General features: G+C 38.5%; 1 protein-coding gene across 2 annotated transcripts in view; it reads left to right on the top strand.

Annotated features, from left to right (window-relative positions):
* The window catches only part of palmdb (palmdelphin b), a 60345-nt gene that overhangs the window by 28491 nt on the left and 15038 nt on the right, over window positions 1-16816 (top strand). Inside the window, exon 1 of one of the 2 annotated variants that reach the window (XM_059326921.1) lies at window positions 6079-6098. The exons of the other annotated variant lie outside the window; for it this stretch is intronic. The gene's annotated coding sequence lies outside the window, so the exon portion shown is untranslated. Of the gene's footprint in view, window positions 1-6078; window positions 6099-16816 lie in introns of those variants that run through there. 2 annotated transcript variants of the gene reach the window in all.

The raw sequence follows: 16816 nt of genomic DNA, 5'->3' as shown, positions 1-16816 counted from the left end.
TTAAAATAGACTAAATAAACACAATCTGAAGAAATTTTATTTATTTTTTTCTGTGGAAGTTTTTGGGGTTTGTTGTCAGTAGGCAACATTGTACCATAACAGTGCACAAGTGAAAAAGAACGTTATTAAAATGAATTTTAACATAATTTATTTAATAAACATGTGTAAAAGATTCAGTAGCTTCAACAGGGAACAATACATAACATTTTAAATTTAAAAACATAATAAAAGGAACTTTTTTAACCGGTTTCTTGTCTGAATGTTGCCTGTAGGAAACATTGTACCATTGAATCAACGACCCATTGAAATGAATGTCTTGAACAGTTTAAGTGTATGAAACTATCAAAAATGAAGATTTATTCACCTATCAGTAGGAATATATTTTTTTCCAGATGGAAAAGGGCCATGAAATGATGTTTTGAGTGATTTTTTGTTGCGCAAAATGGCAAAACTGTTTCCTTTGGAAAAGTCTGTAAAATAGTGTTTCAATATGGCCTCCTGGAGGTCATGTGACAAATTAAAGCATTGCTATTCGTTCCCTTTACTCTCTTTTTTTTTAAGTATTGCATCACTCAAAAACATGCATTGTAGAAATTTGACAGGCCAAAAATGGGGCAACAACGTACCATAGAGGGTTAATGTTCAGGGAAATGTTCAGTGACATATTGAAGCATATCTTTTTTCTCGACTTTGTCGAAAGACCTTCATCTAAGTCTTTTCTTCATTACAGCTACATTTGCAATTGAGATTAGCGTGGAGCATGATAAGAGAACAGGCACTAGTCAAGTGGTCTCTACAGCAGCCATCCCCCCAGAAACCATAGAGGAGCGGGGGTTAAAGGTTTACGATGATGGCCGCAAGTCTGTATATGCACTGCACCCAGATGGAGGCAAAATGCACAATGGAGCAGTTGGAGAGATGACGCCCACAGAGGTAGAAGAGCTGCTGCATCAGGCCACAGATAAGAACATTCCCACTGAGGTGCAGTACCATCAGCCTGTCTACTCTGCACCTTATACAGGGGGCAGCAGGCCTTCAACACCCAGGACGCCAAATAAAACACCCAGCCCCTTTCAGAGATCAGTCTCATCAAGAAATGAAGCTCAAATACACAAAGGGGAAAGCCAAAGCAACCAAGACCTTGAAAGAAATAAGACCCTAAGTGAAACACCCAGCCCCAGCCCCATCCTCATCCAACAAGACTCCAACTCAAAAGTCCAAAGAGAAGAAAAGAGAAGAGAAGAAGCTAAGCTGCCGTACTGTTACATTCCAGGACATCCAAAGAGTGACAGGCAGATAATTTCACAGCCTCACATTGGCGCCAAAACTCCACGAGAGCCACCCAGCAGCATGCAGGATGCAAGCAGTCCCAACCCAGCAGCTCTTGTTTCAGTTAAAGCCAGGTCTGAAGGGATGCCAGCGCCCATACAGCCCTTCTACATGTGTGTAGAGTCTGAAGATGATCCTGATGCATTGATAGAGAACTTATGTGATCTTAACAGGCATTCGCCCTTCTATTCTGAGAGCATCACCTCTCTGAACCTTGTCAACACCCTGCCAGAAGAGCTGGAATCAAAACCCATCACCATGATCTTCATGGGCTATGAGAATGCTGAGGATGAGGACGAAGACGACATTCAGGCTGAGCTGGTGATCATTGGAAACAGCGATGATGATGTCGATGATGGTGATGCCCAATATGGTGAAAAAAGTGACATGGAAGAGTGCCTCTCATACCACCCACAGGGATACAGGAGCAAAGTCTTCCAACCCAAAGTGGGCCAAGCCAAGGTTACACACTGCAGAGACATTATTGAAGATACCTACACAAACTGGGATGACGTAGGGCTCCATAAGCCAACATTCATCCACAAGTCTGGGCAGCCCAGTCCCTACCAGCAGGGACAGAGGGTGGATGAGTCTGCAAACACACTTATGAAGCTCTGCCCGACAGGAAGATAACATGGAACTTGAAGAAATGTAGGAATAAAATTTAGGTGATTTTTAATTTAACACACTGTGTCTTGTTCTTGTCAGAATCAGAATCAGAAGCCTTTATTGTCATTGCACAGAGTAACAAGTACTAGTACAACGATAGTGCCATCAACCCGTCCAAAACTTATAAAACACACATACAATATGACATTTACTTATGCCTAAGTAATGCAGAAAGTGCATACAATTGGACATATACAATGTTTAAAATTATATAATTTATACATGTATACAAATCTATAAGTTGTGCAGAATCAGAATCAGGAGCCTTTATTGTCATTGCAGAGTAACAAGTACTAGTACAACGAAATTTGCCATCAACCCGTCCAAAACGTATAAAACACACATACAATATGACACTTACTAATTACTGATATAATTTATACGTGTATACAAATGTATAAGTTTTGCAAAAATGTATTAATGGTAAATAAAGCAGGTGTAAATGCTTTGTATACTGGTATCAAGCCATTTCATATTTTAGGTTGCAAGAGATGAAGTCCCTTTTTGCTGCCATAAACGTTCTCCAGTAAAAATAGTTTTAACGCTATAATTCATTAAGAAGACACCTTTAAAGGCTAGTTAGACCCTACTTACATACATAACATCAGATTTGAACTGCAAACTAGTGAAGTGACAACAAAGCTTCATGAACCATTTGCAAATGAATGAACGGAAATCTTAACACAATAACATACATGATTTTATAAAATAGAGTTCTTCCAAAATTGTATCAACAAGTTGGGTTTGTAGCTTTCCTACTTTAACATGAAACTGCCCCTGTGCACCATAGAATAATGCATTCTCTAGTTTGGTGCGGAAGAACTTGACCGGCTACATTATAATGGAGCTGTAAATCATGCCTCAGTATACTGTGTGAAGTGACTAACTGACATGCATCCTGTTGATTCCTCCATTCTTCATCAACTTATAGCAACAGTGTTGTTTCTGACTGTTAATTTCAACATTGTTTATCAACACAGCAATTTGTAGTATGTCTTTCCTGCTAATAAAAATAACTGCTGTGATTTAAAGTGACATCCGTGTGACTGTATTCACAACAAAGTCAGTTCAGTTAGGCTTTTGGGAAGCAATCTAAAGCTGGGACCAAACAAGTACACAGCTCTGAATCAAAGTGAAAATTCGATTGTTGCACCGATCGTTGAAGGGGCGAGTAAATCAAGGACTCTTTGCTGAGTGCACTGACACCTCATGCAAGTCTCTATGACAAACGGTGGCTAATAAAAAAGGGCAGGACTCAATGAAATATTGTTATGTAGAACTGTTCAGTGATGGACCATCATCATGCATGACAAGTTTGAGGCAGATTGGACAATGTATGGTCAAGTTACACAGTCTTGTGTTTTATGCCAAAACGCCATATTTTGCCGCCATGCCACGCCCACATAGTGTGATGGTCTGCAAAGCTTTTTATACATTTTAATGTCAAAGTCCTTGTGATGGTACTGAACAAGTCCGAAGTCGATCGGATTAAATCTGTAGGAGGACTTTGTTAAAGTATGCGGCATGGAAATGGCGAAAAAAAACGTCTAAAACGCCCATTTTCGATCCAAGATGGCTGACTTCCTGTTCGTTTTTGGGTATGGCTTCTTGAGACATTTTGGTGTGTCTTCCCATGATACATGGATGTACCAAATTTCATGTCTCTACAGCAAACCTGTTTTAGGGGTTCAATTCTAGGGGGCGCTAGTAGGTCATTCTGCCACGCCCATTTCTGAAACCAATGAAATTCATACATTTTCGGGATTTTTTTTCGGGAAGTTTGGTGAATTTTGGAATATGATAAAGCCCTCAAAAACTTGATTAATTTGCCGTTATAATAATAAACGGAACAATTTCAACAGGGTCCTCCACTGTTAGTGCTCTGGCCCATAATAATAAACATGGAAATGCTTATATGTGTAAATAGGTATACATGTTTGTGCCTCTTCTGTATGAAGCTATCATAGAAAATTGCTTTGAATTCCATCTGCACAGAGACAAGGACTGACAGCTGAGTGAACAGAATGTTGTTGTTCTCCTTCTCATGTAAAACACTTGTCCTTGGTTACTTTCTCTCCCTCACTGTGTCTCACCATGGCATTATGAAAAACATGTAGGAGGGTGGAAAAAATGAGGTGGCACCTCAGACGGTTATATAACAGCAATTTTGTATGTAAGACAAAAACCTGAAAAGTAAGAAACCCAGGGCCGGGGCCATTCATTGTCACTGTCACTGAAAAAGAAAATCAATATTCAGAGTGTATATCTCTATCTATTTGCAGGAAGAGTGAACTGAACCACTGTGTGAATATTTTCTGCTCTCCTCCTCCAACAGGAATGCATGTGCCTTGTTCACTGAATAATCTTTTTTTTTTTTGCTTGATAAGACAAGTCATATTTTAGCCATTATGGAATATTTGTCAGTATCACATTGCAGATGTACAGAGTGTTAGCACCAGGCGGCAACCTCCTGGTCTGAGCAGGGAGGCAAACCAGGAAGTGCCTTAAGCTGCATTCTACCGCAAATTCCAGCAGGGGGCGCTAAGTTTGGCTGCAAAAACATTTGTGTTCATTCATTTCAATGCAAAATGAGAAAACTTCTCACTTGATTTATTAAGTCAGAATTTTTTTTAGGACAAAACTATGGTCTCAATCACTAGTAAAAAATCTTCTTCAAGACAATCTGATGTTAATAGTTCAAATAATGGCCCTATTAAGGGCTCTACGACAAACCTGTTTCATGAGCTCAATTCTAGGGGGCGCTAGTCTGTCATTTTGCCACGCCCATTTCTGAAACTAATGAAATCTGTAAATTTTTGACGGGATTGAATTTTGTCCCAAATTTGGTGAGTTTTGGAATATGATAAAGCCCTTGGCCTTCTTTGCCACTTGTCCCTCCGTGTTTTCAAAAGAATTGCTGCTACGCTTCAACCACGACTCCATCTTTGAGTTTTCAGGTGATTGACAGGTGATGCCAGGTGGCATATGACAGGTTGGGTCGAACCATCCTGGTATGGGGGAGACTCTGGGTTTTTAGGAGAATGACATTAAATAGCCTACTGAATATACAATTTAATGAACTTATACTTATAGGTCCCTAAAATATTTATTAACCCTTTGATGCACAACATGGGTCTAAAGTGACCCAATATGTATGAGTTTTTATGTTATATATCTTTGCAATACATTTATTTTCATCATTCAGTATTCCAGGTTTTCCTCAATTAGTTTGTTTTTGATCATCATACATCCTAATTGTATGTTTTCCTTAAATCATTTTTTAGTAAAATCGCTTTTTGTATCACTACCCTTCTAATGCACAACTTGGGTGAAAAATGACCCATATCCATTTTTTTAGCTAAGTAGCTTGCTAAGCTAACTACTTAGCCAACTTCTTGGCTAAGTAGTTAGCTTAGCAAGCTACAAAATGTAAAACCTTAGCATGGAGCATTAAATCATGATCATCTCATGAATGAAGTGCTTTGATACAACTTCTTTCATCAGACAGAAACTTAATCTATGTGAATGCACAAAAAATAATCGTTCATGTATAAGGAACACGTAGACACCAAGTATAAGTTTGTGGGAGGTACCATTCAAAAGTAATAACTTATAGACACCAATTGGACACTTATGCACGTTGCAAAAAAACCCCATAGGAATCTATGTTAGGGTTAGGGTTAGGTGAGGGGATAAAAAGGGTTAGGTTCGGGTTAAAACGCAACGGGCACAACGGGATAATATAGATAAAATCTTTTAGAGGTTCCTTCACGAGAGGGATTTTCTTTAATAAAAGCTATTAAAAAGGTGTCTCTTATCCATAAATAAATTAAGTATAACCAAAAGTGAAAAAAATAAGCTGCCGGTTCAAATCAACCCGCTATGGGATAGAGTGAGTGTATGGGCACAAGATGAGCTCCTCTCTCTGTGTCTCAGTGTGGGTTTATCAGAGAGAGCTCAGGTATTGGCTGCCTGCAGACCTCCCCCCTTCCTACCAACCGACCAATCAGAGGCAGCAGCAGCCAGGCAGAGCTGCCAGTCTGAGGCTGCACTCAGAAACAGAGCAGAGCCTTCTGCATTAGCCCGCCACACTGTTTCAGGTAGGTCCATTAACACAAACACACACATACACACACTCACACACACACACGCACACATACAAAAGTTTTCAAAGATTTTCCTTCGTGTCACATTTGCTGCGGCTGCAAAAATGGAAATCCCTTCATGTGTTTGGTATTGATGTGGAGGGAGATGCTGCAAGCTTCCATCAGAGCTGAATTATTGGCTTGATAATATGCTGTGTATCGACTAGCTGCAGTACTCTGTGTGTTTGTGTGTCCGTGTGCATGTTAGACGGTGTGAAAACAAGCAGTGAGGCTGTAACGTCCTTGTATGGAGGTGATGAATCCTTTGATTACATTTTCAATTTTGACCAAAGATGCTGATTTGATCTTAGCTTGGTTGATTCAAATTTAAATATTTTATCTTACGAGGTGGTATCAAGCCATACAGATTTTGTTGGATTTCTCCAGGTTTTGATATATTATAGTACAAATGTATTTATTCATAATTATTATTATTATGATGATTATTATTATCGTCATTAGGGGTTTAAGTCCCGGAGGTTGTTTATGTGCTGATCTATTAGCGTCCAAAGCCTCGACATCGCCTGTTTTTTGGCCGTTTTCAGGCTCCGTACTGTGACAAACTGCTCCTACAGCTTTAACCCGATCGACTTCAAATTTGGTCTGTATCATCTTACGAACTTTGTGATTACAAAACTGGTTAGGGATTTCATTTTTAATTAAAGTATGTGGGTGTGGCATGGCAGCGAAAAATGGTGTTCTCGCTGACAAAGTTGCTCTAACTTCAGCAAACATCGTCCAATCTGACCCAAATTTCTCATGTGTGATGAGTAGTGATGGCTCCATGAAGCCTTGAAGCTTTTCATCCAATTGGTTAAAAAAAATGGCTAATTTCTCGAGGCTTCATGTGCCCCCTACTGGTCAAAATCTTTATTGTCATTTAAACTATTTGTGATAGTCTCTTGTGTCTGTCTGTAACAGTGTCAGCATGGGAATAATCACTGCCAACAACAGTTTAATTTGATTTTATTTGGTTCATTCATTCATTCATATAATCTTTTTTTGTTTAAATTTACGGGTAATGGTAAAAGTCTATCAATGTAAAAAATACAACGTGTCTGAATGATTTCAAACAATGTTTGAATAAATCCAACAGGACATGAGATGTTTATGTTAAAACTGTTGCTGTGTTTTCCAAAGATTAGACAGTGATTGAGCTGATGAATACTGGGGTGATGATGACGATGACTTTATTAATTTTTATTAAGAAACAATATTTTTGCCACTGTGCTTGGACTCAATTTTGCAGGGATCCATTGAGCTTTATATATGTTCCTATATCAGGCCAACACTCAAACCATTCCCTGAACCAGCGAGGCTTTAAACGTCTTCAATGACGTCACTCGCCCTTAAAGAAACAAGCCTCGATGGCAACAGGAAGTAGAAGTTTTTCTTTGTGATGTCCTACTCTAAGCTGATTGATCAGATCCATCTCATAATCAGTCAGACAGGCCTCAAGATGTTGGTGATGCTTGTTGATGAAGATTGGGAGTTTTGGTTTAGCCGTGTTGCTGCGGTGCCATGGCGAATATTGATTATTTGCCATGACACAGGAAGTTGCTTCTTCACTATGCGTTGTCCAATCTGCCTCAAACTTGTCATGCACGATGAGCGTCCATCACTGAACACCTCTACATAACAATATTTTTTTAGTTGCTTATTAGCATGCATATAAGTAACATATTGTCTCTTAATTAGTCATTATTAAGTAGTTATTAATGCCTTATTCTGCATGGCCTTATTATACAACCAGTAAGACATTAACTAAGAGTTTTCCCTCAGTAACCTCAGAATTATTGCTTATTAGTGGTAAATAAGGAAGTTGTTGTATATGAGTTATGATCTTAATATGCTTTACTTTGTATGGACTTTATAAGTCTCTACACAGCGGTGAACGAAACCATGGAAACGGCAAATAGCCACCTTCTCCAGACCTTTGATTGACTGGTGGCTCCTTTTGGATGATTGGATGAGGATTGGTAGATTGTAATGTCAATCATTACTCTACAAAGTGGCTCACTTTGCACCAAAGTTAGTCTACCAGTGACTCACTTTGTAGAGTAATGATTGACATTACAATCTACCAATCCTCATTCAAAAGGAGCCACCAGTCACGTCAACTCTAATTTACCCTTTCAGACCCTTCGGGCTGAAAATGTCCACTTCCAAAAAAACGTGATAAAAACTTTACAGATGCATGAACCTCTTAAACAACTTCCACCCTGCTCAAAACTACCAAATGTTTAAACATTTTGGGCATTTTAACCCTTCAAAATTCCAGTTTGATTGCATGGTGTCACTGAAAAGAACAACAAAGATGTAGTTTTCCATATAATAAATAACTTTTGGCTGATAGTTTTGATCAGGACTAAAGTTGATTGAAAGATTTGACCCCAAAAAGTTGAAAAAAATATATATATCAGTAATATTTTTATAGCGTTATTTGCAAGTGGACATGTCTGTCATCAAGTGGCCATAAAGTGGTAAAAATCTATTTTGTTGCTAATCTTTGACATATCCAAGGCTGTGATAATAAAAAAAAAAAAAGCCCCAACCAAAAATATTTATTATATGGAAAATAATTACATTTTTGTGTTTTTTCTGTGGAAAAACAGTGACATCATATAATCAAACTGGCATTTAAAGGGTTAAAATCCATAAAATCTTTGAATGTTAGTAGTTTTGAGCAGGGCGGAAGTTGTTTAAGAAGTTTATGCAGAAAAAAGTGGAAAAAAATATGAATCTCTAAAGTTTTATAGCATTTTTTTTGTGAGTGGACATTTTCAGCCTTAAGGGTCTGAAAGGGGAGTACATTTTTACACAGTGTATTATAGACACTTTAGAAAAATTGAAATTTGAATTTAAAAATATATCAAGAAAAAACGTCTTCCAAAAATCATGCCATTTGCAGTATCACAGCCAAAATTATTGCAAAAACAAAAGTGAAAAATGACAAATATGGCTGAAAATGTCCCGAGTGGCTGCAGAGGGTTAATGGTGTGACAGTAGAAGATGACGGTGTTATATTTGCATCTTCGCCTGCAGCTGACTTGCACAGAGCGCTGCAATTATTGCATGTGGATTGTGGAGTGTGGAGGGATGGAGCAGGCACACACACACACACACACACACACACACACACACACACACACAGCATCTGCATTCCTCTGACACATTTGTATCTCTCTTACCGAACCAACTGAACTGCTGCCACACTGAAGCTTTGCACATTGTAAATAAACTCTCAATCTGTATTTAGTGTCTGCAACACGTGTCAAAAAAAGCTGGGACAGAGCATGTTTATCCCCGTGTTACATCACCTCTTCTATAAACAACACTTGGTTTAGTTTAGGAACTGAGGACACTAATTGCTTATGTTTTGCTTAAATTTTCAAATTTCAATTTTGTGCTATATGTTATATATATGTTAATGATATATATATGTTGCAGGAAAATTGAATATCAGACAACGACAAGATTTTGACGACATTTTATACATTTTTGCTAAACTAGAATAGACGTAAGAAAGAAAGAAAGAAAGAAAGATATGTATATATATGTTAATGATATATGTATGTTGCAGGAAAATTGAATGTCAGACAATGACAAGATTTTGATTCTTTTTGAGGTAATAAATCAAGTGAGAAGTTTTCTCATTTTGCATTATAATGAATGGACAAAAATGCTTTTGCAGCCACACCCTGCTGGAATTTTCGTCCGAATGCAGCTTAAGGCACTTCCTGGTTTTCCTCCCTGCTCAGACCAGGAGGTTGCCGCCTGATAAAAACACCAACATACAGGAAAAAAAACACCAGACAAAACGCATGCAGTCACCGGCATGTTGCCAATAGATGTCAATATAGCAGTCTACCTGGAAAATTTGACTCACTGATGAACTTCACTTCTTGAAGATGAATTGAAACATCTCCATGACCTCACTGTTAAAATCTGACCATTCCATGTGTACTGTATTCATTGCAATTGTCTTTATTCATTTGGAAGTTGAAGGTTTCTCTTAAGTGCTTGTCCTTGGTGTTGTGATATAATCTGAAGAAGTGTTAGTTAGTCCTACATGTATTCTGCTGCTGGATTTTTACGCGCTGCTGCAAAAAAAAATGTGATTTGTAACATCATGGTTGAATTGAAAACTTTCACTTGCACAGAGTGAAAGCACAACATCCAAAGTTTACTGAGTGTTGCACCAGCGACACTTTTACCATAATAACTAAACGGTTTACGCTATCAGTAAAATATCAATGTTTTCTGAAAGCTGAGAAGTTTCTCTTTACAGCCATAATGGTTCATTATGGTTATTTCACTGGCGCTTCTCCTGGAAGCCCACAAAGCAGGAATACACACACTCAGCGGTGGAGAAACAGAAACACTGGATGATGTATGAAAAGAGTTGACAAAGACGAAAACAAAGGACATTTTCACTATAATTTTTCTTAATTTTAGTTTGTTTTGTAACCACACAATACAGTTTCAGTTAGTTATGGTTTTTACTCTTGTTTTTATTTTTATTTCAGTTAACAATTCTAGTTTTTCTACTATAATAACCTTAGCCACACAGCAATAACTGTTCTGCTTCATTCCTCTGTTTAGCTGGAGGCCTTGGGATGCACTGGGTCTCTGTTTCAGCAAGAGCAGCAGTTCTTTTGGGAAAGTTTGAGAAAAATGTGCTGAATGCTGAAGGATCAGCAAATATCACTGAGATTCCAAAACTCTTGCTGAGCAGTTTCACTGAAGTGTCAGATTCAACTGTTAAGAAACACTATTCAAATGAGAACTTTGTGAAAGCTCTGAACCCCTCTTATACTTCTTCATAACCAATGATGGTACTGAGTAACACAGTTACTTTTGGCTGTAATGTAACAGATTACCTTTGGATATTCAATTGTTGTTGATGTTACAATTACTTGAATATAAGTAGGTTTGTTACTCCTTAGCCTACATCATGGGTCTCAAACTCGTGGCCCGCGGGCCAATTGCGGCCCTCGTGACCTTGATATGAAAGTTTAATGTGAGTTTTATATGAATGGCACTTTACCGTGTTGTGTGTGGAATGTCCCTTTAATTACTTTTTTGGTAATTGTGTCTTTTTTTGGTAATTTTGTCTTTTCTTTGGTAATTTTATGTCTTTCTTAAATAATTTTGTGTCTTTTTTGGTAATTCTGTGTCTTTTTTTGGTCATTTTGTGACTTTTTGTAATTTTGTGTATTTTTTGTGTAATTTTGTGTCTTTTTGTGTCATTTTGTGTCTTTTTGTGTCATTTTGTGTCTTTTTTGGGTCATTTTGTGTATTTTTTAAGTAATTTAGTTTTTTTCTGTCATTTTGTGTCTTATTGATAATTTTGTGGGTTTTTTTTGGTCATTTTGTGTCTTTTTTTTAAGTAATTTTTGTCTTTTTTTGGTCAATGATTAGATGAGTCAGGGTGTAAATCCAGAGTGAATTGTGTTACTGACCAGGTGTAGGCCTATCACACAATGGGGCGGAGCTCCCCTAAAAGGGGGCGGAGCTCCCCTAAAAGGGGGCGGAGCTCCCCTAAAAGGCGTCCGATCGGAAACAGTGCAATGCTGCAACACGTCCCACGTAAATAATGATATTTGAAAAATGAATTCAAAAATCTTCAAAATCGAGGATGCACACCTTCGTGCCATGAGCAAGACACATACGAAATCTGAGGACAGTCTGACTAACGGACAGAGAGATATGAACTAGACACACACACACACACACACACACGGACACTTCTTGCTTTTATAGATAGATAAAATATAAGTCAATAGAACAGGGCAAGGTGCCTGAGTACTCCGTCTCTAAAAAGAAGGGTAGTAAGAGAAATGGGGAAATATAGACCAGTTTCCATTTCATGTGTGGTTTAAAAAAATAATGGAAAAATAAATCATGAACAGATTGACAGGAGTAAAACCAAAACATTCATATTTTATTTAAGTATCATTCGACATTTAGAAAATCCCACGCAACCAAATCTGCCTGTTGTTCCCAACAGCCAAAGATGGGACCTATTGGGATTGTTTGCATGTCTGTCAGTAGGAAACAGCCTCAGGGAGCCTCGTCTCCACTCTCCGCTTAATCTGAATGACAGTTCTACCAATACTTCTGTGTGTGTGTGTGTGTGTGTGTGTATGTTTAACACAACCACCCACACATGAGGCCACCAATAGTTGGTTTCTCTCGATTACAACTCCAACTTAGCTTTACTTTCTAGGCAGGATACAGGAGCAGTGTTTGTGTAGCGTGTTGAGTTTGTTGTGTTGTTTGAAAGTTTTTCCCTGGATATGATTTCTGCGTGGATGATCTACTACGTGCTGACAGAGGTATGGCTTACCGTTAACCTATGTTGAGTAGAGCAGCAGTGGATAGATTAGTGTCGTAGAAAATCTGTAAAGAAAAGCACTTGACGACCAGGTAGATTCGATTTATTGTAGGTATCAAAAACAGATACAGATGCCAAAGGTGAAAGACAACTCCAATGATCAGAACAACTCTGAGGAGACAACGCCTTGTCTTGTCTTTTTAGTTTGCAGGTTCGTGCGTTAACTAAAGTTTAATGTCCTGTAATTTCCTGTTATGTTCCACTTTTGATATAAGAGCACACTTGGGAGGTCAGATTCCTATTCTAATGGTATCGTATCAATCAGAGCATCCGCTTCGGATAGGCTAAACTGACTTGTCTAATGAGTTTTTTCCTTTTCCATGAAAACTGAAATACTACCTGATACCAGATCATGCATTAATTGTTTATACTACATATACATTTTCAACAGATTTCTACCACATTAGTTTGGCTTTTACCCCATTAGTTTAAGAGGGAATTTCATCTAAGATAATTGAGCTGTATCTACCAGTTGTTTCTCCATAGTTCAGTTCTTGTTGTTTGACCTAAATAAGCTTTATGGAATTGTTGAGTTCAATTTTATTTTATTTATTACATTTATTCATATTTGTTTATATTGGGGACCATAAAAAATACTTTAATCTTAAAAAGAAACAAGAGGGTTTCAAAGGTTCGATCTCCATTAAATTACCTTTACCACCTTCACCATAGCAACCAGCAAAGTCAGGATTAGCAATGATCTGTCCTTGTTAAAGCAACGAGTACTGAAGTAATGAGTATTTTTTGCGAAGCAAGAGTAGTTTAGTAGAATAAAAGCCTGAGAGGTAGTGAAGTGACAACGAAGCTTCCACTTTCTTCCACTTTTGAATGATTCTGTGGACAGGTGTCTTTTATACAGGTAACAAATTGAGATTTGGAGTACTTTCTTAATGTGAGAGGATTAATTTGTGGGCCTCATGGGCACATAACCGGTCTGTGGGGACCAGAATTCTTGCTGGTTGGTAGGGATCAAATACTTATTTCCCTCAGTCAAATGCAAATAAATTTATAACTTTTATATAATGTGATTTTCTGGATTTTTTTTATTTATATTTTGTCTCTCACTGTTTAAATAAACCTACCATTGAAATTATAGACCGTTCATTTATGTGTATTTTTAGCAAAAATTACAAAATCTGCAGCGGATCAAATACTCATTTCCCTCACTGTATTAAGTGTTGCCAACTTAATGACTTTGTTGCTATATTTAGCGACTTTTTAGACCCCCCTGGCGACTATTTTTCAAAAAGCGACTTTGTTGTTGGAGACTTTTGGAGACTCGTTCTTACTCTTCTTAACGAGCTGTGGTTGCTGCCGGCGGCAACTCCCTCGTCCCAAAGGACTCACAAGCGGCACAGTGCAGGAGGTCCAGTCTGCAAATGCACATGCACGAAAGTCGCTGCTGGGTGGTTTACAGTCAGTGTCTCCTTTGGGTTAGTTTTGCCCTCCTGAGGCCGGATAAAGGAGGAGGGTTAAAACTGTGACAGAAGACAGTGCATACAGTTCTAAACAAATCTAGTATGTTTTTTACTCTCTTTGTGTCTTTCTCACAATGTTATTCCTCTCTCCATTACAATTACAAGCACATGGTCACACTTTCCTTACTGAGGAGTTGGCAAAACTGTATTACACAGTTCAAAATAGCATTATAGGGGTAACAAGTCAGAATACTTGTTGCAAAGTATGTATTATAAAACTCCGGGACACCAAAACATTTCTGAGGAAGTTTTCTTGTTGGAATTTCTGTCTGACACCCAGAGTTTGTTTGAGTCCCCCATCATAGTCTCAGAAAATCCTGACAGATAAGAAATGTCCCAGCAGTATGTTCAGGGTGATGAAAGGAGGAGAGATGTTTTTAGGTCCTTCATTGAGTCAGCTTCAAGTCAGTAAATTTGTTTGGCTGCACTGGGAATTTCATGTACAAACTTCTTTTTATTTATGTAAATATGTTGGTTGCTGTTTACACTACAGTTCATATAAAAATGCTTAAATAAAACAGATTTTGGTTAAGGCATGGAGTGGAAAAAATAACTCATTGAGTTGAAATCATTTGCTGACAGCTTCGTTCCCCTCCAGTTTAAAAATCCCATTTGCGCCCCTGATTGTTTGTATTTACCACTCTCACCACACAACATGAACACAACACTGCTTCCATCACATGTAACAGTCTACTGGTGAGGGGGAGGGTGAGGGGGAGGCTGGAACAGCTGACAGCTTCACTAAGTGCCAGGCCTGCTGATGGTTACCATGGTGCTCATTCTGTCGCATGCATGTGTCCTTGTAGGCATGTATGTGTATTGAAAACTTGACAAACAAGGACGTTTAACTGTGCAGTTGTGGATGACAACAGTTTCTTGGTCTCTTGAAGTGAACATAAAATATGTCAAACTGTGGTCTTTGCTTGGCCACTTAATAATTTTCATTTATCAGCCAAAATCTGTTCCTGAATACATTCAAGATAAGATAAATATTAAAAAAGGCCTTTGAGACATTGAATCATGCACTATATTTTGGCTCTTTTATAGCATACGTTGTAACATTACCCTCAGTAGCAGACCTGGGCATTAGGTTGAAATTAGAAATCAATACAACCGTAGTGCTTTTATTTTGAAGGCGATTTACGTATGTGCATGCATGCATACGCACCTGAAATCCGTTCCACAAAGAGCACTGAGTTAGCTTATTGTTACTTACCTTGAAAGCTTTTTGCATAAAGTTAATAAATTGTTGGTTTACTCAAAATTTCATAAAAACCGCAACAGCGAAACACTCTGTTACCATAACTCCAATTTCGTCAGCCTCCACTTGTTTTCCTGGTTCTTGTATTTACTATGGTAAGAACGCGTAAGACCCGCCTTCAAAATTAAACCTTTCAAAATAAGAGCACATGGATGTGTTAGCAGAGTCCACCACAGAATTTACAAGAAGACTGTCAAAGTGAGATGCCAAATGACATCACGTCTCACTTGATTTTGTACCTCAATCACTCATTCCAAGTCTTCAGTACAGCATGATGTTAAGTTATGATGATATGGGCGGCTGTGGTTCAGTTGATAGAGCGTGTGGGAGCGGGGTTACTCAGGTTGCCTGAGACTTAAAATTCTGACCTGAACTGGGTCATACACTGACAGGACTGGTCATTTACGGTTAGGAGAGGTCAGAGTTCAGGGAAAGGTATGCATGGGGGAGCAAAGGATAAGATGTGAAGCTTCAGCAGACAACAACACACACACATAAAGTTTGAAAGATCAGTGAGATGTTCAATCCCCAGATGCTTGGTTAATGGGTGGTAACCAGTGCATATCATTTACAAATTGACCAATTGCGTTAAAGAGCCCACCCATTGTCCGGGATTTCGCCAAAATCCAAGAAGCTATGTGTAACATCAGGGTTTTTGTAATCACTTTGTCCTGTGATGCCATTGGGGTCACTTGGCAGAGTCCAGCGCTGAGCATTGCATTTGGCTATGATTCTTTCAATAAATGGTTGACTTTATTCATTTGTCCTGAGTGTTTTGTAAAACCAATTGCCCACCGATCGGAGGGTTGGTGGTTCGATCCCCGACCATGGCAGCCTACATGTCGAAGTATCCTTGAGCAAGATACTGAACCCCAAATTGCTCCTGATGCTGCGTTCATCATTGTGAGAATGAATTCCCAATGGTGGCAGGTGGCACCGTTTAGGGTAGCCTCTGCCACCAGTATGAATGTTATGTGTGAAAGGGTGAATGAGCGCAGTCTGTAGTGTAAAGCGCTTTGAGTGGTCGCAAAGAGACTAGAAAAACGATATATGAGTGCAGGTCCATTTACCATCCCATTTAGAATAAAATAGACCTTATGATTGGCAGGTCACAACCACAGTTCACTGCGTGTTAGAACCGCCCTATTATTTGTTCAGGTCATCAAACTTCATTGTAACATTTTGGTCACTTAAAAATGTCTTTTTTAGTTTTCAAACTAAAATAAACTCTCAGGAGTCGAGGCTTCAAAACAAATGTCCAAAAACCAATGGATGAACAGCTGAAATGGGTGTTTTTTTACATTAAAATATTGCTGTAAATCTTTCACGTCAGCTTGAGTGAATGGTACATGATTGTACTGTTTCATCATTGTAACACTAAGATTATTACATTGATTTGTGGGACAGTCGAGCATTATCCCAACTGCCGCTGCAGCTCTAACACTGATGTGGACTCTGATTGGACTCTGCTTGGTCTCTTTGTGCAGGAGTAGGCTTGATGAATGAAATGTGCCTACTGCGACTGTTCCAAAGA

This window comes from Centropristis striata, chromosome 23 (genome assembly GCF_030273125.1).
Source record: "Centropristis striata isolate RG_2023a ecotype Rhode Island chromosome 23, C.striata_1.0, whole genome shotgun sequence".
NCBI lineage: Eukaryota > Metazoa > Chordata > Actinopteri > Perciformes > Serranidae > Centropristis > Centropristis striata.
The sequence above is the reverse complement of the archived record's forward strand: the minus strand, read 5'-3'. Positions and strand labels throughout refer to the sequence as shown.